A 22723-nucleotide genomic window follows, 5' to 3' on the forward strand; every position below is an offset into this window, starting at 1 on the left:
TTCAGAGATAACGTTAAATTCCAAACAGTAGATTTTATTTCTAAAATCCATAAACTCCAGATCTTTTTCCAATTCCACATTTGTTCCAATCTCCAGGGCTTGTATCTTCCCTTTATTTTTTCTTTTCTCATCTCTGATCTCATTCTCCTCTCTCACAGGATCCCCTATTTCTTTAAGCTCCTGCGTCATTTTGCTCAGTTCAATTTTCAGCTCCTTACTACCCTGTCGCAGGGTTTGTTTCGTTATCTCAATCTCATCCATTATTTTCTGAAACATAGTTACTTCCAGATTCTCAGCCACTTTCTTGATTGCCATTTTTAAAACCACGAAAACAAAGCAAAACAAAAATAAAGAAGAACCACTTCTTATTTCAGTAACAATTGGGTTAATATTCCAGGCTTGATGACATCACAGTATAAACAGAGCAGCCTGCCTTATCTCTCTATGTTCAAGAATGCAAAACAAATTTAGTTCCCAGCATCAAAACAGTTAGTGGCGTCGTGAAGAAGCAGATTCGTCAAAATAAAATAGACCAAAAAGAGAATAGTCCCAGACAATATAATATTCCTCGGAATAGAAATCAGGAATAGAAATCCCTCTTCTGTTTATATCTTTAGAATGCACTTCCAGGACAGCTTTTTGCGACAGAAACAGAGATAAGCTGTTAATTTCGTGAATAACAGAGAAGAGTTATAGCTCACCCAGAAGTTGTCCAAAGCCGATCAATCTGACAAATCTCCTTTTGCTGCAACAATTTAAACCAAGTAAAAAAAATAATAGAAAGAAGGGTGCTTGCCTGTTAGTCCGTTCTCTCTTTAAAGAAAAGATAAACGTATCGCTTAAACAGATAGAGCTTGTTCGGAAGTCCGTCCGGCATTGTTGGCTGGACCTTATCTCATAAATTAATGAAATCCAGTCCTCCCAACAAAAACAGGCTTTTGAGGTTGATCTCTACGTTTCTCCCTGCCCGGGAGAAATTTCATCAGTCAAAAAAAAAATGTTCTGACTGATTTATATCTGAATAAGCTTCTTTTGAGGCGGGAGCCCGTCCCAAAAGCAGGCACAAGCGAAGTCACCCTTCCCGGAAGCCACTTCATGTTTATATTCTTAATTTTCTCACCTGTCTGGACTCAGTGCTAACAAATCATTTTCTACTCCCCAGGAAAAATTTCCAACAGTATGGAGTAGGTAAAAACGAGTGATCCTAATGGCCAATCAAGGAATTCCCCTCCCCCAAATTCCTACACATTCTCTGCAACCGGCAAATAGCCAAACCCAAACTGCATTAGTGAGGGACGGCACATCAAAAACTTGAAGAGTGGAGCAGGCTCATAAAGCCAGTCTCTAGCCCTTTTCTGATTGGCCTAGCAGGGCCACGTGCCTCTCCTCTTCAGCCAATTCCCTTCAGGAGTCAGTCTCCTGAGTCATCTTGATGTAAGGGAGAGGGTGGAGGTAAACATGCACCTACTCAAAGAGTGGGAACAGCATACTTCTACTAGGCAATCTTTTGAATTTCTTTTTGATCCTTTCTTCAAACTGCTGAATTCATTGGGATATCAATGTGAAATAATGTTTGCTAGGCAGAAGGAATGGGCAAGAAATTCAATTCCGTTCTCATTTCAAGCTGAATCTATCACATTTGCACTTTCTGAAACAACATGAGAACCAAAACACAGCTTTCTTTTGAAATTCACACTTATTTGAATTTTATAGGGCAGTTCGCCCACTATGACATTACAAAAATATTCCCTTCTTAGGGAAGGTGATTGAGAGGGTTGTGGCGCAGCAATTGCAAGTACTATTGGATGAAACAGATTATCTTGACCCATCCCAGTCTGGGTCCCAGCCTGGTTATGGGCCTGAATTGGCCGTGGTTGCCCTGATGGATGACCTTTATTGGGAGAAGGACCGGGGGAGTGCGACCCTGTTACTCTTACTTGTTCTCTCAGCGGCTTTAATACCATTGACCATGGTATGCTTCTGGGCCGACTTGGTGAGCTGGGTATCAGAGGCACTGTTTTACAGTGGTTCCGATCCTATCTCCAAGGTCGTTTTCAGAGAATAACATTGGGTGGTTGTCTTTCAGCCAGAGCTTGGAAAAGTTACTTTTTTGAACTACAACTCCCATTAGCCCAATCCAGTAACTTTTCCAAGCTCCGCTTTCAGCCCCCTGGCAGTTGTGCTGTAGGGTGCTGCAGGGTACATCCTGTCCCCCATGCTGTTTAACAGCTATATGAAGCCCTTGGGAGCAGTCATCAGGAGATTTGAAGCAAGGTGTCAGCAGTACACTGATGATACCCAGCTCTATTTCTCTGTAACATCTGAATCAAGAGAGGCCATGCAAGCCCTGGACCGCTGCCTGGACTCAGTGGTGGGCTGGATGAGGGCCAATAAACTGAGTCTGAATCCTAGCAAGATGGAGGCACTGTGGGGGGGTGGTTTCCAAGTTCAGATAATTGGTCAGTTGCCTGCTTTGGATGGGGTTGTACTCCCTCTGAAAGAGCAGGTCCGTAGTCTGGGAGTGCTCCTGGATCCATCTTTGTCGCTAGAGGCCCAGGTGACCTCAGTGGCAAGGAGTGCCTTTTACCAGCTTTGGCTGGTAAGACAGCTGCAGCCGTTTCTGGACTGGGATAGCCTGACCACTGTTGTCCATGCACTAGTAACCTCTGGGCTGGATTACTGTAATGCACTCTATGTGGAGCTGCCCTTGAGATTGGTCCAGAAGCTGTAGCTGGTGCAAAATGCGGTGGCGAGACTGCTCACTGGAGCAGGGTATCGCCAATATGTCATCCCGCTGTTGAAAGAATTGCACTGGCTGCCCATTTGCTTTCGGGCCAAGTTTAAGGTTCTAGTCTTGGTATACAAAGCCCTATAGAGTTTGGGATCAGGATACCTGAAAGACTGTCTTATCCCTTATATACCCAGTCGATCACTGTGCTGTGCAGGTGAGGGCCTCCTGCAGATACCATCTTATCAGGAGGTCCTTTCCACACAACATAGGAAACAGACCTTGAGTGTAGTGGCACCTACCCTTTGGAATTCCCTCCCCTTAAATATTAGACATGCACCATCTCTGTTATCTTTTCAGCACCTACTGAAGACCTTCCTCTTTCAACAAGCCTTTCAAGTAGAGACCTTATCCCAGTCTGCATCTGTGTTGGAACTGCTTTTTAAGATTTTTATTTTTTTTAAAAAACACACATGATGTTCTTAACCTTTTTTAAAGATGTCTTGAAAGCTTTTAAAAAATGTTTTTAAAGATGTTTTGTTTTAATGTATTTTAAAGTCTGTTTTTATGATGTTTTAAAGTGTTTTTAGTGCTTTTGTTTTCCGCCCTGGGCTCCTGCTGGGAGGAAGGGCGGGATATATATCAAATAAAAAACAAACAAACAAGCAAGCAAATAAATAAATAAATAATGCATACATTAGTGGAAAATGAGCATAAAATGAATATGAGTGAAAACAACGTACAAAATGCATTATATGTTGAGAAATGGTTTGCAAAAATGTGTATATTAGTCAAAACTGCCTATAAAAGTGTGTTTATTAGGAGAAATTCTCACTAAAATGTTGGAAAATTTCATGAGGGTGTTTTTTTTAAAAAGCACAAATTGCTGCAGAAATGTGGAGAACTGAATTTAAGATTGGGAAAATGAAGAACTGAAAGAACTGAAATTGACAGGTCTTTCCACCCCTACTCAAATCAAATCTTTATTGATACAGTCATAGACCAAAAACATTTGTAGATAAAACTATGTACATTTATAACAGAAGGTTACAAAGATGCAGTCATGTAAGAACAATAAAACTATAAAACAACAAGGGAAACAGTTACAAAAAGGTAGTGGAAGCTTCTGAAGGGATAAATGCCCTCCATATTGATTGGGCCGCGGAAATGTGTTTAGCAACTGGCAAAATAGTATCCCTATTAGTCATTGACAAAAGATGGAAAAGTAAACATTCAGGCGGTTTGTGAGGGTATTTATTTATGATGGGGGTTATGAATTTGAAGCGAATATCATCATATAGGGCACACTCAAAGATGACGTGAGAGAGAGTTTCTATAGCGCTGGCACCGCAAAGGCATAAACGGTTTGCATACGGGATACGTTTAAATCTCCCTTCGAGTAAGGCAGAGGTAAGACAGTTAAATCTAGCCTTTGTGAAGGCTAGACGATATTTGGGGATTGTGAGAGTTTCCAGATAAGGGGCATTGAACATTGGCGCAAAGCTCAGACCAAGGTGAATAGGAGAAAAGGTCGAGGTGGCTGCGGTAATGGAGCATTGGAAATCCATATCTCTGATACGAGTCCGGATAGAAAGTTTAACTGTCTCTGGAGCTTGGGACATCAGATGCTCAATTGAGAGGCCAATACTTGCAAGGTAGTTTGTGAATGTTTGGGCCCATTTCGAGGTGAAAGAGTCTTCCCAGAGTAAAGGGAGATAGCCAGTGGATTTTTCATAAGACATTTTAAGCCAGAAATTTAGGGCAGCCATCCACGCTTGGGACTCAAGTGAGACTAGGCTGGATTCTAACCTAAGGACTGCCGCTGGAACGCACCTGGGAACACCAAAAATTTGTCTGAGAAATAAAGAAAGAACTGCCTCCACAGAAGAGTTGAAGGCGCCAATCCATAAGGGTACCCCGTAGAGAAGTTGAGAAATAGTTTTGGATCTAAAAACCTTTAGGGCTGCCGGAATGTATTGTCCTCCTTTAGTGAAGAAGAACCTTCGGATGCCACTGGCTGAGTTACGAGCAGTAGAAATAGCCCCTCGGATATGGGGAGTCCAGGACAGAGAGGAGTGAAATAGTATACCAAGGTATTTGAAGTGGGAAACCTGTTCTATTTTATGGGAATTGATTGTCCATTCGTGAACAGGAGAGTGCTTGGCAAAAGCTAAGATCTTAGTTTTGGAAAAGTTTATAGATAGTTTGTTATCATGACAGAAACTCATAAAAGCTTTTGTTAGGCGTTTGAGGCCTACTTTAGAAACAGAAAGGAGAACAGCGTCATCTGCATACAATAACAGAGGACAATGTAGGTTCGCTAGCTTAGGGGGGTGGAAGTCCGGGGATTGACAATAAAGGGACAGGTCATTCATGAAAAAATTAAATAGAAGTGGGGCTAGTATGCAGCCTTGTCTGACTCCTTTTGTTGTAGTAATGGGGTTTGTGAGATGTCCTTCATGACTACATCTAACATGAAAGGATGTGTGGTGGTGCAGTCGGCTAATTAAGAAAAGGAGTCTCTTGTCAATCGTAGATTTTGCAAATTTCGCCCATAGTATCTCCCTAGGGATGGAATCAAAAGCCGATTTCAAGTCGACAAAGGCAACAAATAGGCCATTACCCCAGCGGTTCTTGTATTTTTCAGCTAAGTGATTTACAATCACACAGTGCTCTATCCCAGACCTACCTTTCCGGAAAGCTGCCTGCTCTCTCCCAAGGATATTTTCCTCCTCCAGCCAAGAGGAGAGTCTCTCTTTTAAGTAGCAGGCATATAGTTTGCCAATAACGGAAAGGAGGCTGATTGGGCGGTAATTTGCTGGGTCCTCGTTGTTCCCTTTTTTAAATATAGGGATAACTATGGATTCGAGCCAGGACTCAGGAAAGCATCCAGAGTTATTAATCAGAGTAAAGAAATTTGAAAGAAGAGGGGCCCACCAAGCTTGGTGTACTTTCAGCATTTCAGAGAGTATATTATCAGGACCAGGAGCTTTGCCGGATTTCAAGCTAGCGATCAAATCAATAATTTCTTTTTGGGTTACAGGAGGCCAAGTGGGAAGATTTGTTAGATTATCAATAAAGGAAATGGCATTTACAGTCTCATTGCTTGCAGAGAAATATTTCTCCCAGAGGTATGGGGAAATGTGGCAAGAGGCCGGATTTAGTGGTCTCATAGAACCAGAGACCAGCTCCCAGAAACACTTCGAATTATTTGAGCTGGAAGCTTGAATTAAGGCTTCCCAGTCTTCATGCATCACCTGCCTTTTTTTGGTGACTATCATATGCTTGTAGTTCTTTTTAGTGATAAAATACTCAGGGGGAAGGGTGGTTAAATTTTGGTGTCGATATTGATGGTATATCCGTCTCAGCTGTTTCTTAGCATCAAGGCAGTCCTTATCAAACCATCTGGGAAAACCAGTGGTAGAAGGAGCTCTAAAGGAAGAAGTTGACGGGATAATAGAGGCTTTAAGGTTTGAAGTTAAGGAATTATACGCTATTGACGCTAGATATGGATCGGTAGCATGTGTGATCTCCTTCTGTAGGGACAGGGCAGAGGGGGAGGTGAGAAATAAGGCCACATTGGAGGCTACTGTGGGAGTCCAAAAGGTCCTTTTATGGGTGGAGTGGATTGGATTTACCATTGATTTATGGGTAAGGGGCAAGTGACCGCGTTCTGGTAGACAGAAGGAAAAAGTGAGGGGAAGGTGATCACTATCCTGTCTGGAGCCTACAGAAAAGTTTAAAATAAACTTGAACAGGGAATACGAGATTAAGGCATAATCGATGACACTGCACCCGAGGCCAGAAATGTAAGTAAATTCCGCACATGAATCTATCTGTTTATGACCATTCAGCATTATTAGGCTGTGGCTAGCAAGGAATCGATATAAACATAATCCACCATAATTTATCTTGAGGTCCTTGGAAGTCCTAGCATAACCTGGGAAGTATGGGGCGGTGTCCTCACCCCCCCAGAGGTTTGAAGCAAATAGCGTGTCATTGTGGGGGCCAGTCCTGGCGTTGAAATCACCCATAACAATGAGGAGCGCTTTGGGAAATTTAGCCTCGAGTGATGTTAAATAGTTGGTAAGAACGTCCCAGTCATGGTCAGTTTGTGCCCTAGAGGCTTGAGGGGGATGTAAACATTTACTAACAGAAAAGAAATTGTATTAAAAGATAATAAAGCAGCCTGTGCAATGTTTTTGCAAGGAATTAAACTTATAAAGCGAGCTGTTACAGAAGTAGAAATGAGTATGGCTAGGCCTCCTTTGGGTCTGCCTTTGGAATTAGGTTGGGGGTAGGTTGCTGGTAAACATTGACAAGAGAAACCATCCACTATTATTTTGAGGGTACACCATGTCTCCTGTAAGAAGATTAAGTCAAATTTGTTCAGAAAAGTAGTAAAGTCAGGAATCTTTTGTTTGGCATTCCACCCTGCAATGTTCCAGGAGAGAAGGTGGAATGTAAAATTAGGTGAGAGAACAGAAACCTGGCATGCACTAGTAATTGAATTCGTAGGATTAAGAATTTCCTTTGAAGTATAGGAATTGCAAAATGAGTGCTGTGATGTCCTGAAATGAGGGTTAACCATTTTTTCAGGAGATTCACAAGTTAGAATCAAGTTTTTAGAATTTGATAAGGGTTGTCAAGTCAGTTCAGGAACCTCGTGTACTATCACATCACATAATGTGCTGGGTCTACAAACATTTGAGTAACAATGTGGCAGTACCTTTAAGGGAACATTCAAAGGAGAAACTTGTGTGCTGGATGGCGAGTTCAGTTCGTAGTCATCCAAGTATCTGGAGCAAGTCCTTTTTGCCCTTAGATTGTTTAACAGGTTCTGCATTTTGTTTATGACCTCGCTTTGTTCGCTCTCAGTGAATGTATGAAAACTGTTTAACAGTTCCTCCTCTCCCTCACAGGCAAAGTCAAAAGATAGATCTTGATTCACCTTACTATTTACTCGAGAAGAAGGTGACGGTATCTGAGCAGGAATGGGAGCTGGTAGTGGGGAGAAGCTTACTTCATCCAAAATAATAAGATCAGAGTTTATGGAGTTAAGTGTTTCAGAGTTTAGTGATTTTTGTGCAGGGGGAGTCGAAGTAGATAAATTCTTTTTCAGCATGGTTGATCCTGATGATAATGAGGAGCAGTTCATGTTAAATGTGCTTTTAAGAGAAAGCTGTTCCAGGAGTGGATCCAAGTTTCCAGAGTTTGGTATATTTTTGCTACTGTTCAAGGAAGACTTCCCCCCCTCTCTTGTGGAGATATAAGGTTTGTTGTTGGAGTTCTCTTTGTGAGCAAGGAAATTGGATTAGCCAGGTTTGTGAAATGTCTCTGAACGGATATTCCATGGTAGCTGAGGAGGGATTTGTCTGCAATTATCCATGCTGTTGTCTCAGACAATTTAAATGTAAGTAAAACAGACGTTTTTATTGAGGGGTTGTAAAGGAATTCCACATACGAGATGTCGTCAGGCCGTAAATCCATTACACCAAACGATTGGAGGGCATAACACACTCTTTGCTTCCTGATGTTTGCTTTTTCTTTGACGTTGAGAAGAGGAAGGTTCAATAGTGCAAGTTTGTTTGAATTATATTTGAGAAGCCAATTCCCATTTGTATTCTCTCGTCGTGAAATCTTGCTATTGATAGAGCCTTTTCCACTAAAGTACCTCGGGTTGGGGTGAGTAAGCAGCTCTGGCAGATTTGAACTTTTTTTACTTTCTGATAAGGCTTTGCAATAGGATCTAGGGGGTGTTCTCACTATAGATGAAGCAGGTAAATTCTTTGTTTGCGAAACTGTTTGCTGTTGAGCTTTAAGTACTTTAAAAAGTTTCTGAAAGTTCATCTTCTTACTCCTTGACGGTTTGTAATTTTTTATGTTTTTGGATTTTTTCCCTTTAGGTGCAATACGGAGTTTCTTTATGTTTGAACTCTTCTGTGTTGTTGTTGTTTTGTAGGGGGGTAGAGTGTAGTTTAAACTCAAGTATAGTTTGGATAGTTCTTCCATAAATGATTTTAATAGGTTATTTGTTTCTTCCAAGAAGGTTTTGATGTTTTCAGTCTCTTTGGCCACGATAGCTAGTTGTAACTGCACACATTTTTGGCCAGTTAGAAGTAGTTTTTGGCCAATTTGTGCCAGTTCCGTGGTATCCGTAACTTCAGTAGAGCAGGCAGAAGATGACTGTGATTGAGTAAAAATGGGAATCTGGCTGACGATGTCTGTAGCGTGCACAATAGACAAAACGTCTGAAGGAGAATGCAAGTCACTGTCCTTATACAGAGAGGAAGATGGCGTCTCCTCGCTCTCAGGAGCCTGCAGCAGAGGGTTGATCAGACTAGGTGTAAGTGTCTGCCCAAAAAGGGGATCTGTGGAAGTACCGTACACCAGGCTTTGTATAATTGCTGGGTCATCTGTTACCTGGAACTCCTCACTCAAACAGGGGCAGAGTTGTTCTGTTTCAATTTGGGAAGGAGTTTTCTCCATGGATCATGACGCATTTCTCTTTGTCTTGCTCGCTTTAGTTGGTAAAAAGAAGTTCGTAATTTTAAGCTGCTGATCCCCATTCCCAGGTTCTTCCAAGTCCTGATTTATGATCATGATCATAACATCTTTTCCTTGTTTGAACCATTTTAAAACTATAAGGTTTTATCTAGATTTGCCTGGTTCATAAAATCACAAAAGTATATTAAGGTGAATTTTAGCTGGTATCCAATAATAAGTTCCAAAATTAATAGGTATGTCCTACCTCTTAAACTCTAAAATGAGCAGAGGTATAGTTATAAATGGTCAACTCCAAGACTAAGTAGTTTTATCTTAAGAATCCTTAGGTTTTGTTCTGGTAAATTATATTCCTTGAGTTAGTAGTGTGAAGCAGAGTTATGACTCACCGGCTGATAAAGAGTCTGTTTTCTTGCTGATAAAGTAGTCCCATAGCCTTCAAAAATAGGTGTTGCTGATATTATTAGGTTCCAGGGTAAAAATTTCCAAGAGTATCTCTAAAGATAACCAAAATAGAGGCAAGACGAGTATGAGCTCCAGAGCTCACTAACAAAGATCTGAATCAATTGCCGCCATCTTCTCGACGTCTTCATAAATCAGGGATATACAGTCCCACCCCTACTCAGTGGTGAGGGAGATAATAGTTAAAATATTAAAAAGTAGCAAGTGATTTACATTATAGATGTGCAGACTTTTTTAGGTTGAGGGTTGTACACCAGTGGAGGTGGGATCAGAGCAGAAAAGTTGGTGGGGCCAGGTAAAACAATCCTCTGATGAACACTAGGCAATAATTAGAACAGTATTTAAATGCATTTTTTCTGTTTGGAAGTCCCCTTTTGAAAATAAAATTAATGTTAGGTTAGGCATTAGGACATAAATTGCAAGAAGGTTCTCAAGGAGCATAGGGCTAATACAGAAAGATATTAGTTGCTTTTGCATCCCCTCCTTACTCCTTCTCTTTATATTAGTTTACTTGCATCCTTATTTCCCCCTCTCCTCCTCGTTTTCATTACATTATTTTTTTCCCTTTCACAGCACAGAGTTGTCACTGCTGTGGCTGATGCTTTCAGTTCCATGCACAGAATTTGATAGACTGAGTTCAAAGTACTGAAAACAGCAGCAGTTGACCATAGAGGGCACAAAGTAGAGTGCCAAACAGATGCTGTACCTGGTGCATCTAGGATCAGAGGAAGGAAGACAACAGTAAAAGCCAGGAAGGGATAGCAAGATCAGTATGGAGCTCAGTGCTTCAATGAAGAGAGATAAACTAGAAGTTAAATTCTGGTACGGCTGGGGCAGACGGAGATGAGTGGGAGGAAGGCTGCTAGCTGAGATACGGAGAGTGGGGAGAGGTACAGAATTTAACATCAGCTCTCCCACTCCCTTGCAGAAGCAGCTGCCTCCAAGAGGCTGCTGTTTTGGGGAGATGTTTAAAATCAGAACTAGGCCCTGCTGAGACTCTGTTCCATCTGCCTGAGTGGCTGCAGCTGCCCGGGACACTCCTCAAACCAGCAGAGCTCGCAGTTGTGCTGGGAAAGGGGAAGATATAAGCCAAGTCTTCCAGGGATGGTGGGTGGTACTACAAACTCAAAGTGTGGTGACACTAAAGGGATCACCTCTTTTGGTGGCATCTTTGGGGTGCTAGGAGGGTGAAGGCTCACCCCTTTTAATTGGTTTTATAGGATAGGGTTTTATGTGTGGCATTGTTTTGTTTTTTTTCCCTCTGGGGGATTGTTGTGTTTTCTCTAGGCCACTTCCAGGGTGAGAGGCTGAAAGTGTTCTGGAGTGGTGTATGTTAGTCGAAAGTAGTTTCATGCCCCTGGAGTGAGAGTTCAATCCAGCATGAAAAAGTGCCCCGCCTGGTTGGGAGACAAGGGGGAGTGGTTTTTATCCCAGGTGAAAGCTGGGGTTTGAGTTGTGTCTGATAGTTTTCTTTATTTCACTATCTCCTAGTTTGATGTTTCCTGCCACTGAAATGGAAATGGACTTCCTTCAAGTCGATCCCGACTTATGGTGACCCTATGAATAGGGTTTTCATGGTAAGCGGTATTCAGAGAGGGGTTACCATTGCCTTCCTCTGAGGCTAGTCCTCCCCAGCTGGCTAGGGCCTGCTCAGCTTGCCACAGCTGCACAAGCCAGCCCCTTCCTTGTCCACAACTGCCAGCTGGGGGGCAACTGGGCTCCTTGGGACTATGCAGCTTGCCCACAGCTGCACAGGTGGCAGGGCACATAACCCCTGAGCCACTCACTGTGGGTGTGATCTTTAGCTGGCCCTTGACACCCAGGAGACACAAGCGGGGATTTGAACTCATAGACTCTGGACTCCCAGCTAGGCTCTCCTCCCCACTGTGCTATACCAGCTGTTTTTCCCTGCCACTAACCTCTGCTATATTCCTTTTATTTACTAGAGGTGGGTCAATGAAGTATGTGTCTGGGCCAGGGAGAGGGAAGGGATGGAAGTGGGACTGCCATCCCTGTAATGGTAGGTAGGGGGAAATATGATGGTGGGCAGAGAAATATGGGGGTGGAGGAAGGCTACTTACATTAAAGCTCTTGCCCTCTCTGCTTCATCTGTTGTGTTTCAGAATTTGGGAATGCTAGTCAGCTGACACCCTGGCCTTGTTGTTCAACGAGAGGTCTGTGCAAAATAAAACATCCATTGTCCATTATTTGATCATGGATAAGGGGGCAGCCTTGGCATGTATAACTGAGACCTGGGCAGAAGAGCTTGGTGGGCCGGTGCTAACCCAGTTGTGTCCGCCTGGGCAATTTGTGCAGCACCATACCAGGTCAGGGACAGGGAGGGGGAGTTGCAATCATCCATAAAAATTATATATCCCTCACCAGAAGACCAATCTTCATGGTGTCTGGGTTGTAGGGATTGTTTGTGGTGTTCGCCAGAGAGACAGAATGGGGATGTTGTTAGTGTACCATCCTCTCCACTGCATTGCAAACTCTCTAACCGAGCTGGCTGAGGTAATTTCAGATGTGGTATTGGAGAATCTTTCACAGTGATGTTGGGAGACTTCAATATCTGTGCTGATACTACTTCAAATAGGCCAGCTCGGGAGCTCATGGCCTCCATGACAATCATGAGGCTGACTCAGCACATTAATGCCCCAACACATGTGGCTGGACATAGCCTTAACCTGGTCTTTGCCACAGAGTGGATAGGTAATACTCTGCTGTTTGGGGGACTTGCTGTGAGTTCCGCGTCATGGAAAGACCATTCCCTGGTAAGGCTTGAGCTCAACGTAGCTACTCAACTCTCCAAGGGTAGGGGACCCATTGAGATGGTGCACCCTGAGAGATTTATGGAATCTGATGGATTCCTGAATGCTCTGGGAGATTTTCCGGCTGACATGGCTGGTGCTCCTGTTGTCTCTTTGTGGAATGGTGGAATGTGCAGGGGCATCAACACAACTGCTCCTGAGTACCCCTGTTGTCACTGTGGAGCATGTAGGTCACCTTGGTATGCCACTGATCTGCGTGCAATGAAACAGGAGAATTGACAGCTGGAGCACAGGTGGTAAAAATCTTGGTCCAACCTCACCAAACACAGGTAAGGTTGTACCATCGTGGTGCAGTGGTGACAGCAAAGAAAGCTTACGTCTCTGCTACCACTGTGTCGGCAAACAACTGCCTGGAAGAGCTTTTCTGATTAGTGAATGAGCTTTTATCATCTGACCAAGAAAACATTGCTCAGATATCCTCAGAGGCCTGCTATAATAACTTTGCAAGCCACTTATGGGAAAAAAATTGCTCAGATTCTGACAGAGTTGGATGCCACAGTTAGAGCAAGTCCAACGGAAGCACCCAGATCAGTTTCAGTCAGGATGTGGACAAGCTGCTTGAAGAAGAAGTGTGACCTACCACCTGCCCCCTTGATCCTTGCCCATCTTGACTTCTTATAGAGCAAGCTGTAGGGGATTGACTAGGTGGGTCCAGGGAGTGATTGATGCTTATCTAGAGGAGGGGGAACTACCATCTTCCTTGAAGGAGGTGGTGGTGCATCCCCTCCTTGGACCCAGAAGTTTTAAACAGCTATTGCCCAGTGGCAAGTCAATCCTCAATGGCTGGTGGTGGTCCACTTTCAACCATGCCTGGAGGAAACTGATTACTTTAATCCATTCCATTCTGGCTTCAGGTCTGGCCATGGCAATGAAACTGCCTTATTTGCCTTGGTTGATGACATCTGTCAGGAAAGAAATAGGGGGAGTGTAACCCTGCTCGTTCTCCTTGATCTTTCAGTGGCTTTTGGTACTGTTGACCATGATATCTTTTGAGAATGTCTCAGGAAGGTGGGGAATGGGGGCATTATGCTTCAGTGATTCAGCTCATACATCCAGAACTGCATCCCAAATGTATTTATGGAAGGCTACTGTTTGGGACCATGGGAACTGTCCTATGATGTTTCACAGGGTTCCATCTTATCTTCCATGCTATTTAACATTTGTATGAAGCTGCTGGGGGCTGTCATCAAGAGATTTGGAGTGAGGTATCATCAATATGTAGATGACACCCAACTCTCTCTGTGTTCCATCTGAATCAAAGATGCAGCTGAGATGGTCAACCAGTGCTTGGAGACAATGATGGGCTGGATGTAGGTCAATAAACTGAGGCTAAATCCTGAAAAGTCACAGGTATTATGTGTCTATTTCAACCCAGTTCTCATTTCTGGGAGGTGGGGAGATGGTCTGTTCTGGATGGGGTTACATAGTCCTTGAAGTAGGAGGTCTGCAGCTTTGGGGTACTCCTGGATCCAATACTGTATCGGAGGCTCAGGTGGGCTCAGTGGCTAGAAGTGCCCTTTTCCAGTTCTGGCTGATTCACCAGCTTCAGTCCCTTTTGGACACTGATGACTTGGCCACAGGACTCCATGCTCTGGTAGCTTCCAGATTGGATTATTGCAATGTGCTCTCTGCTATAGATTACTGGCTGGGGTTTCCTTTAGATCTCATATAATCCCTGTTTTAAAACAGCTACATTGGTTGCCAGTTCATTTCTGGGCTCATGTGAAGGTGGTCACATTAAAGTTTAAAGCCCTAAGTGACTTAGGTCCCAAATATCTAAAAGACCGCCTCCTTCTCTACAGACCCTCATGCGTGTTGAGATCAGAAGAGGTAGCCCTTTTGGTAGTTTCACCAACCTCAGAGGTTCAGCAGGGAGTGGTCTGGGAGAGGACATTCTCTGTGGCAGCCCCTAAGTTGTGGAACTCCCTCCCCAGAAAGGTGCATCTGGCACCATCACTATAAAATTTTTAGCAAAAGCTGAAGATGCACCTCTTTACTCTGGCCTCTGACACCTGTATTTGTGATGTGATTTTAGGTTGTTTTTCACTGTTTTTAATGATGTATTTTGCAACTGTTGTGATCTGCTGTAGGGCCTTAGGGTGAAGGATGGGCAATAATAATAATAATAATAATAATAAATAAGTGTATGTGTTTCAGATGTAAATTAATCATTGTCAATTGCAGTGGTACATTTTGCAGTAGCACCAGGGGTTCAACCTCTATAATTTACATAGTCACTGAATGTCTTGTTGCTCGCTACCCCAATCTCCGACCAGTGAGATTTCCAGGGATCCCTGTGCTCGCCCAGGGTTTGGTTTCCTTGGAAAGAAGGTCAGCAGAGGTTGTGGTGTCTTTATGAAATATGGTTTATTTATTTACACACATTCCAACTTGTGCTTAGGTGAGCTTAGGATGGAGGGATTCAAGGCATCAGCAGTCCAACAGATCTTGCATTTCCATCAGGCTTCCAGGAGGCCCCCCAAAGCCATGTTGCCGAGAGCCAGCCTCTCTGCCTGCCTCCAGTCCCCAGCCTTTCATCAGACCTAACTCCAAACACAAACCTCTCCTAGGCCCAGGAAGAGGGGGAAGGCTCTCCTGAAGAGCTTCAATAACAATAGGATTCCCTGGCCCATTCACCAGTTAATGGGCACTTTATAGACCCATTAATCCACCTGGCCACTCTATTAGATTAACAAAAGAAACTCATCCAACCAGCAGAGAAGGTTTCTCACCCCAGGGTTCCAAATCAGAGGCTGGAAGAGGACTCACAGAAATCATCAATCTCGACCCCAAACCGATAACAGTATTGTTGACTACTACTTTGGGGTGCATGGGGTTGAACAACTTTATGACTGGTAGCAATATGTATGCTACAAAGTCATACATTTCTGCATTCTTAAGAGGTTTTTTATGAAACCCTATCCCTTGAGTTTGCACTGATCCCAAGATCTGTACGTATTAACTCAAGTTATAAGACAATCCATAGGATCTACTGCTAGCATTCACTTGGGCAAAATCGTATTATTATTTATTTATTTATTTAATTAAGCTTATATACCGCCCAACTAGCAACAGCTCTCTGGGCGGTGAACATTAAAAATACAATAAAAATAACACAATACAGTATATCACAATACAAAACTGTACAAAAAACTGTACAGTCTAAAATCAAAATATAATAATTTAGAATTAACAGAAATTAAAAATTAAAATGCCTCAGAGAAGAGAAAGGTTTTAACCTGGCGCCCAAAAGATGATAGTGTCGGTGCCAGGCGCACCTCCTCGGGGAAACCATTCCATAGTTCGGGGGCCACCACTGAGAAGGCCCTAGATCTTGTCACCACTCTCCGGGCTTCCCTATGAGTCGGAACCCAGAGGAGGGCCTTCGTAGTAGACCGTAGTGTACGGGCCGGTTCATATCGGGAGAGGCGTTCCGACAGATATCGTGGAAAAGGGTACAGACAAAAGTTACAAATTGTGTAATGGGTTTTAGTTTTACTGGATATTGCATCCCTTACAATTCAAAAGCAGGCATAATCTGAGTTACTGCTTGACTGATCAGATTTTGTAACCCTGGTTTATCTCATGTCTTTTAAAGAGTTACTCAAAATCTGTCCCATCCTCAGTACTTCACAATATTTTGAAAGATGTTTAGACATAAAATGGATCCCTTTGCCCCTTTTGTTTATTTTCAATTATTTTTATTGCCTCTTGTTGCATTTCTTTATCAGTGTATACATGCACAGTTTGGCCAGCAGCTTCCAACAGTTCTTACAAAGTTTGTCCAGATGATTTGCTCAGAAATAGGGGGAAATATCCATTGAAAGTCCATGGATGCACTTTCTGGCATTACAGTATTTACTTAGTCTACATTTCTAGGAGCATGCCTAAAAGCATAGATGGGAAACCTGTGGCCCTCCAGGTGTAGTTGGAGTCCAACTCCCATCATGTGCAGCCAGCATGACCAATATTCAGGGATGATGGGAGCTGTAGGCTAACAAACTATTGTGGAGGGCTGCAGATTCCACCTCCCTGTCCTAAAAGGGATCTGGGCCAATAATGAAGTCTAGATATGATTCAGTGGCTATAAAGAAATACCTGGCAATTCTGTGCTCAGAGGTCACATGAATTGCCATAAGAAGCTGGTAATCATGTGTTTTGCCTCTTTTGATGCCAATATATTCATCATCCCCAAAAGTACATTTGGAAGGTTTTGTAGCACCCGCTGAAAAACGTATCTGGCAGCTCTTTCATTTCAGTGGTGAACTTATGAGATCAGTGTAGTTTGTACAGTCTGTGTGCAGTTCCAGGGTTTGGGCTTTGGAGATGTAGAACTGAATGACCTGTATTCCAATGCTATCTAGGCCTTCGACACAGTAGCAAACTTAGAAAACTACATTGTCAGGGTAGAAGCTGGGAAGTGTGTCTCTACTTCTGTGGGCTGATATGAATCGACCTTTACATGTTAAAAAACTCTGTCTCTTGAAAACAATTTCACCTGTATTTTCTCTGCTTCAGTTCCCCTCCTGGGGGGTACTTTTTGTGTTTCAAAAAGGATGTTATTAGTCCAAATTAACAATAGAAGTGGTTTTTTCCTCTCCATGACTATTTTTCATTGTTATTTCATTTTTTAAAAACCCTTGACAGTAACGTCCTAGGACAACATGAATGCCATTATTCTTAGGAGAGAAAAAAATGCAAGGGCTCAAAATAGAAGCCATATTTTGCAACACATTCAGTATGTCAACTACCCACATACAAGTATGATAAATCATCATAATCAAAGCTCTATCATTGTCAGTCCACTTATTCTGTCCTTTTCTTATTCAATTATTTCCTTCATCTTTTAAATCCCAACTACACTTCTCTTGAATGCACTGGATTCTCTTTGCCTATCTGTCTTGGTTTTTGTTTTTAATATATAACATTTTAAACTTTTGACAAGAGTTATTCAGTGGACAGAATGTTGGGTTTGACATTCAAGGTTCATTGTTGCCCGCAACCCAGAATAAAGAAGTTGGACACATGATATAGGTGATCTACGGCCATAACTTTGTTTTAACTTAACAAACAGATGTCTGTAGCAAAAATCTGAACAGCCCAGCCTAGCCCCCCTCCCCAAGATGTGCATTCTAGGACCTTGCATGAACTAACTATGTTTGACCCTGCCTCTAGCTCCATGATGTAGCAATCATCCAGCACTAGGACTGTGACATGGAGCAGCCTTGCCTCAAATTCAGAAGAACAAATGTCTGCCCTTTAGATCCTCAGGCCCTTCAGCATGTTGGGAGATGTGGTTGGTCTGTTGTCCTTTGGGGTGCACTGTTCTTTCACTCATCCATCCATCATCTTCCTCATTCTGAAGTGGTAATATTCCAGATCCTCACAGTTGGGGCAAATCTGCAACAGCTTACAAAGCTGCTCAGATTTGCTACTGCCGCCAAACACTGACAGCTCTAACCTTTAGGGCCAACCTAGGTTGTTCACTGCTCCTCATTGCTCAGTGTTCCTCCTTGAGACCACTTTGCTACCTTGGCAGCACTGTTCATGGTTGATGTGCATCATTTGTTCAGGCCCTAGCTGCCCATACTAGTTCCAAACTCTGCTGCACTGTGCCACCCTCTCTATATGTGTCACCATCAGTGTCATCACAACACTGTAAACCGCTCAGAGAGCTTTGGCTATGGGGCAGTATATAAATACAATAAATAAATAAAGAGCTTGAGGAGGATGACTGAGGGGGACAGCAGGCTTATATAGCCTACTTGGATCTACTTCCCATCTGTTGTGGCTGCACATTAGGCATTGGGTTCCTCCTCCATCTGGAAGCATACACATCACCTCCCACACCCAACTTACCCTCATGATGTTTGGGCAGGAGCAGGAACACTAATACATTGGTACATTACTAACTTTCAGTATAATATGTACTATTGGTCACTGTGAGAATAAAATAAGATAAAAATATGCTGTAACCTACCCTGGACAGCCGTCTGTCGGGAATGCTTTGATTTGGATTCCTGCATTGAGCAGGGGGTTGGACTTGATGGCCTTATAGGCCCCTTCCAACTCTACTATTCTATGATTCTATGATACCCTGTCCTCAGGGAGTATCTATAATACAGACTCAAGCTGGTTAACATCCATTTCTTCTTCCTAGGGGATCAGGGGGACTGAAATTCAGGAGGCACACTAGGAAATATTTGTATGTGTCTTGCAAAAATATCAGATGAATCTGTTGAGTTAACTAGGTGGCAAAAATGCTAGTTGTCAGTTTCAAGTGGCCAGGTAGAAACTCTCAATGACACAAACAGGGCACCAGTTGTATATAGAACAAAAACATCTATGCTAACAAGTATACAACTGGAGAATGATGTATACACAAACGTAGGATTTAATATCATTGCCTTATTGTGACATTTTCATTAGCGTTCGGTATGTACAGTTGGTACTTTGCTGGTTGTTTATTTCCCCCCATATTTTATAAACCCTGCATTTGTGTATACGTCATTTTCCAGTTGTGTGCTTGTTAACATTGGTGTTTTTGTTCAGGCAGAAACTCTGACACCTTCACTGAAGGTCAAAGGCCACTTTTTTTCCTGATCTACTGTGAGCGCATTAGCCTTGGAGAACAACATGCTGGAAAAGGTGGGGCTTTTACAGATAAATCTTGTTGCTTCTTGTTATCTTCAGAATTTTATCTGATACAGTCAGAGATTTTTGTCTTTGTTTGGACAAAGAGGACTGCACATAAACTCTCAAAGACACATTTCTTGGATTCCCTACTATAACTACATCCCCTAAAAGTCATTGTGTAGTAAAGGAGCATGCATTCCTGTTTATTCTTGATGTGAATAAAAACAGCATAGTGTATTCATACAGCCTGTTTGTGTGTGTGTGTGTGTGTGTGTGTGTGTGTGAGTGTGTTGTGTGTGTGTGTGTGTGAGTGTGTTGTGTGTGTGTGTGTGTGAGTGTGTGTGTGTGAGAGAGAGAGAGAGACTCTCAATACAGGAAGTTTGTCCCAGACTTTTAAAATTGAATCTTTTCCCCTTGTAAATTTGAGAATTGTCTGTAATTATATTTTACTACACTGCAAGTTCTGCACAACTGAGATAATATCTTATGAATTTTGAAGGCACTTAGCATGTTGTGAAGACTACCACGATAAAAAAAATCTTATTCAACAAAAGACATAAACAGCAATAAGAAGAACCAGCAGAAAATGATGCATTATATTCATGATAATGTCTATATATAAATGTATTTGGGACAGAAAAATGCACTTGTTAGCAGCAACAAAGTGGGTGAAATCAGGAGAAAGAGAAGCATGCAGTTCATTGATTCTGTTTTTATTAATAGAAGCAATTTATGGAAAATAAGTATTCCTAGGAATGCCGTTACAGTAGGTAAATTATTCTAGGAAAGTGAATTTATTTCCACATTCTGCTTTCATTAAGAGGCCCCAATATGACATGAATGGTTCATTACAGCCAGCTGAATAGCTTTTAGTCACCCACACATCCTAAGGAACAGTCTAATTACTAATCCTAATAATACTAGGGGTATGTACCGACCACAAGATTCCGTTCAGGCCCCAATCTGGTGCTTTGGAAACAACCCATTTAGGTCTAAAGCATTTCAAAGCCCGCCAGATTCAGCTCAGAGGCTGAGTCTGAGTCCACTTTGGGGGGAAATCAGGCTTTGTCCCCTCCCCAACTATTGGTAAATCAGAAAAAAGGCTATAGCTTTTTCCCCCCTTTGACAGAACTGGATGACATTTGCATACATAGTAGCTCCTGTAAGGTAAGACAAAAGTGCTGGTTCTAACTTTTCAAGCCATTAACAGCTTGGGAACTGGCTACTTGAAGGACCACCTTCTCTCTAAGTTCTTTCTTGTAAATGCTAGTCAACAGGTCAGATTACTGTCCATCAAACTTGATGTCAACACTGACTGACAGCAGCTCTCCAGGATTTCAAACTGGAATCTTTCTCAGCACCATATGGAGATGCCAGAGACTGAACTGGGAACTTTCTCTGCAGGTCCTCTACCACCATCCTATGGACCCCAAACTGCTGCACGTTCCCCTACAAATTGAGGTTTGATTAGCAAGTACAAATTGCAGGGTCTTTTTAGTCATGGTGCCAACTCTGTGCAACACCCTGGGACATCCTAAAACACAGGCACAGATGAGTACCAGGTCACTAAAGGACCCTATGTATAGCAATTGTGCCCTGATTATGATGTACATCGAACATGAGTGAATAAACATCCATTTACTGATGGTGCTAAACATGCCATGTATGTAACCACTTGATGAACCTGTCATCTCTAAAGTCCTGCCAGATGGTGGGGAGAATTTTGGTGCACATCTGCAACCAAGTAGAAGTACATGTAAATGAGAGGTGAAATTCTCTTCAATATATACTGTGAAGGTAGAGATGGCTGGTAGTAGCTATCTGAACACCATAATATTACTTAGGTACAGCATAGCCCAGTCCACCACAAGCACTTGAGAAGATCCCTGCTAGATTAGACCAAAGGCCCATCTTATTCAGCATTCTGTTCTCCGTGGCCTGAAGCAGGACCTGAGTGCAATAGCACTCTTCCTACTTGTCATTCCTAGCAACTGGTATTCAAAGGCATACTGCCTCTAACAGTGGAGGTAACATATAGCCATCACAGATAGCAGCAATTGACAGCCTTATCCTCCAGGAATTTGTTCAGCTAACTTTTAAAGCCATTCACGTTGGCAGCCATCACAACATCTGGTGGAAGTGAACTTCATAGTTTTACTATGTGCTATATGAAGTACTTCCATTTGTCTGTCCTGAATCTTCTAGCATTCAGCTTCATTCGATGTCCACAAATTCTAGTATTTTGAGAGAGGGAGGAAAAACTTCTCTCTATCAACTTTCTCTACACCATGCATAATTTGGTACACACATAGCATGTCCTCACTTACTTGCCTCCCCCTTCCAAACTAAAAAGCCCCAAATGTTGTAACCTTTCTTCACAGGGGAGTTGTTCTAATCTCTTGATATTTTTGGTTGCCCTTTTCTGAACCTTTTCCAGCTCTACAATATCTTTTTTCAGATGAGATAACCAGAACAGTACACAGTATTCCAAATTAGGTTTCCCCATAATTTGGATAATGGCATTATGATATTGGCAATTTTATTTTTCTGATGATCCCTAACACTGAATTCACCCATTTTACAGGTAACAGAGACTGGGCCAACATCTTCATCAAGCTGTCCACTATCACTGCAATGTCTCACTCCTGGTCAGACACTATCTGTCATGAAAGTATATGTGAAATAAAAAAAACAACCCTCCCATATTTTACTTGCTTACACTGAATCAATTTGCCATTCTACTGCCCCTTCACCCAGTTTGTAGAAATACTTTTGGAGCTCCTCACAGAACCATACATCTGTTTTGCACTTAGGAGAAGGATGCTTAAGCTCAAGGTATAATACACGGGATATATGAATGAGCACAGATGAGCCACAGAAATCTGTGCTATTCAGATGGATTTTCAAAAATCAGATGGATTTTTAGAAAAATCATATATTACCTAAGTTTGATTTAATAAAGATGGGTTTTTTATTTTTAAAAAAATTACTAAACATTTTGCCATTTTTGTACATCTCAAGTCAGGTACATTCAAGGCTCAGTGGGGATCACCAGGGATGGTCCTCATGTTATATTTCTTATGTATTTTTATCCCCCAAGAGCCTTCATTAGCAAGATAAATACTATTATAGGTTATGTATCAATGCTATTATGTGTTCTGTATAATTCTTAAGAACAGTGTTTGGAGGAAATGCCTTATATGGAGACACAGGAAATGAAATATGCACAGTTGCCAATGTTAACATAAGAACATAAGAAGAGCCTGCTGGATCAGGCCAGTGGCCCATCTAGTCCAGCATCCTGTTCTCACAGTGGCCAACCAGGTGCCTGGGGGAAGCCCGCAAGCAGGACCCGAGTGCAAGAACACTCTCCCCTCCTGAGGCTTCCGGCAACTGGTTTTCAGAAGCATGCTGCCTCTGACTAGGGTGGCACAGCACAGCCATCACGGCTAGTAGCCATTGATAGCCCTGTCCTCCATGAATTTGTCTAATCTTCTTTTAAAGCCGTCCAAGCTGGTGGCCATTACTGCATCTTGTGGGAGCAAATTCCATAGTTTAACTA

This window comes from Rhineura floridana, chromosome 5 (assembly GCF_030035675.1).
Source record: "Rhineura floridana isolate rRhiFlo1 chromosome 5, rRhiFlo1.hap2, whole genome shotgun sequence".
In the NCBI taxonomy this organism is placed as follows: domain Eukaryota; kingdom Metazoa; phylum Chordata; class Lepidosauria; order Squamata; family Rhineuridae; genus Rhineura; species Rhineura floridana.